Here is a 2870-nt window from a genome sequence, read left to right as displayed (position 1 = left end):
CCGCATTTCGCCGCCGCCGCTACGCACCCTGCCCCCGGGGGGCGGGCTGGAGGGAGGGGGCGGGCGCCGGGAGCCGGCCGGGGGTCCGCCGCAGCCATGGCGCTGCGCGGAGGGGGCCGGCGACCCGCTTCACCTGCCGCAGAGGGGGCGGCGGGCGCCGTTTCACCTGCCGGAGCGGGAGGCGGCCGAGGCGAGGCAGAGGCGGCGGCGCGCGCGGCGGCGCCTCCGGGTCCTAGAACCGCATGCTCCCGCTCTTCCCAGCCGGGGATCGGCGGGGTCTGGGTGAGGGGGGTCACGGCCTGGGAGTCGGAGGGGGCAAACCTCCGGGAGTCGGAGGGGGCAAACCTCCTTGCCGAGGATGCCAGCAACTGCGTGCTCGGCTTGGAGACCCATGACGGTGCGGCGTTGGGGCGCAAGGGCTGGGTCCCCCTCTCGGATTCTGGACTGAGAAGGTGGGAACCCCCTTCCAGGCCCCCTACCCCTTGTTTCTCCCCTCATCTGTTTGGTCCAGAGAGGAGCTGAGGATCAGAGGGAACCATCTGCAAATGAGAGCCCCAAAGCATGGCGAGGAGCGCAGATCCAGGCCAACCGAGACCCCCGGACCTGTCCCACCCTGGACCAACTCTGCGTCCATACCGACATCCCCAGGGTTTTATAACGAGGGTGCCTATGGGAAAAGGCAAGGTACGGGAATCTGGGGACCACCAAGGCGGTCTCAAGGAGAAGCGCAGGGGTTGGGGAACAGCGGATTAAAGCCAGCATCCAGGCTGAGAAAGGAGCAGGCTCCGCAGAGGAGAAAAAAAATATCTCCTTGACGCTGTCCCCTCCAGGGACGTAGGGTGGCCTCTCACCTTGGTGAATAACAATCCCTGAAGTCTAGCAATTACAGAAATGCTTCCAGAGGTCTTCTTTCAGTCATCCCTACAGTGACTGGGGAAGGTAGGTATTGACATCTTCATTTAGAGATGGGAAAACAGACTCAGGGTGGTTAGTTGACTTGCCCAAGGGCACACAACTAATAAAGGTCAGAAACAGCCCTACTCTCTGCCCACCTTCAAAATCCACACTGCCTTGGAGCTGCTGCCCTAGCCCCCACTGCCCCTCTCATCCAGGGTGGGCCAGAAAGGTGAGTATTGGGAGGACTATAGAACCCCAGCTCTGAGACACAATCTCCAACCTGTATCTGAGGCCCTTCTCCCTCAGTTGCTCTTATTGTTCCCCATCGAATCTGTGGAGATCCCCAGCTGCCCCTCCCTGCACTTCCAAAACATTGAGGATGGAGGGCCCACTGCATGAGGCCTGGATTTTCTCTAGGCCAGGCCAGAGGCCATAAGTGTCCCTTCCCCTTACAGCTTCCTCTTCCTTCTACCTTCCCTTTCACATGCAGAACCACTGACACATTTCAGCAGGAGCTGGGAAATTTACCTAATTTTAAGGAAGGCCCTGGGATGAGACAGCCCCTTCCCCCAGACTGACCTGATTTAAGTGCTTCTTCTGCCAAGGTCACCAGCACGTCTGGTGGGTGAGAGAGGTGGTTACTTATTTCATGTCCCAGCCAGGGACGCACAGGTAAGACAAGGCAGGATTTTCCTGGAACCTGCTACCAAGGTGATGCATTCTGTGCCCACTACCCTTATCCTCAGCTGACCTGGGGTTCTTGCCCTTGACGTTAGCTAGGACATCTTTTTGTATTTCTTTTTTAAAGAATTTAGTCCCTGATCCCCTCAATGCTTGTCCCTTTCAACAACAAACCTTTAATTTACACTAGCTGTGTGCCCAGCACTGTGCTCACTCCTGTTGATTCAGTGGCAGATGAAAAGAGTCCCCATTATTAGACTGCTCACAGCCTAGCAAGGGACAGACTCCAAACACATCTGGCAGAGTAACTACCATCAGGCAGACTGGTAGCAGGTGTTCATGCTTCCCCTTGCCCGGAACTACTTCTTCCGGTAGGTAAGAGAAGGATGGGAGTTGTGCGCCGCAACTGAAAATCCGAGCAGGGTGGGGAGCCTCCAGCGAAGCAGTTGCCAGCCTACGCCCTCCATTCCTGGGGATGCTCTGGCCATTGCCAACCACTGCCACCCAAGGCCTGGTGGAAACAAGGCTAAGCTACATAGAACCTCTTACGTGGAAAATTATGAACTCAGCAAGCCTCCATTCTGTCTCGCGCGTGCTGATCAGAAATGTGAGGCACAAAAAAAAAGGGAGAGCACTGAATCAATGATTACCTAATAAATTTGGTTGGCTTGGCAGGAAGTATCTTTCCAATCGTGGTCCACAGAGGAGGAAATCCTAGAAGGGAGGCTTGGTGAAGTTTGGAACCAATGCTTTGGTGGATCTGTGCTTCCACCTGCTGGACGTAGGCGGTATGACAGCCAAGACAGGGCGAGGCCTCCAGAAGGGATGGAGATGGAGTCACAGCGTGGGTGACATTTCTAGACTGTTGTGGCCTTGTCACCTCCGATGGAGAAATTGTGCTGTCACTGGGGACACTCAGAGCTTAGATGACTGAGCAGGTCTCCCCAGGAATCTTCCTCCCTCTGCCTGATGACCATTGCTCATGGAGGGCCTCTTCAAATTTAAAAAAAAAATTTTTTTTTAGGGATGCCTGGGTGGCTCAGTGGGTTGAGCGACCGGCTTTGGCTCAGGTCATGATCTCACGGTTTGTGAGTTCGAGCCCCGCATCGGGCTCTGTGCTGACAGCTCAGAGCCAGGAACCTGCTTCTGATTCTGTGTCTCCCTCTGTCTCTGCTCCTCCCCCACTCATGCTCTGTCTCTCTCTGTCTCAGAAATAAATAAACATTTTTAAAAAATTGTCTTTAATTTTTTTAAGATAATACATACATGTGCTCAGTTTACAAGAAAAGCAG

At 55.2% G+C, this 2870-nt stretch overlaps 1 long non-coding RNA gene across 1 annotated transcript; it reads left to right on the top strand.

The window, feature by feature from the left end:
• The first annotated feature begins 168 nt into the window (after window positions 1–168).
• LOC122485715 lies at window positions 169–2580 on the top strand. The gene is made up of 2 exons (XR_006297921.1): window positions 169–282; window positions 512–2580. It is a non-coding gene; the product is annotated as an uncharacterized LOC122485715 (long non-coding RNA).
• The last annotated feature ends 290 nt before the right edge of the window (window positions 2581–2870 follow it).

The sequence above is a fragment of the Prionailurus bengalensis genome, chromosome E1, assembly GCF_016509475.1.
Source record: "Prionailurus bengalensis isolate Pbe53 chromosome E1, Fcat_Pben_1.1_paternal_pri, whole genome shotgun sequence".
Taxonomy (NCBI): domain Eukaryota; kingdom Metazoa; phylum Chordata; class Mammalia; order Carnivora; family Felidae; genus Prionailurus; species Prionailurus bengalensis.
Note: the sequence above shows the minus strand (reverse complement) of the source record. Positions and strands in the feature narration are given on the sequence as shown.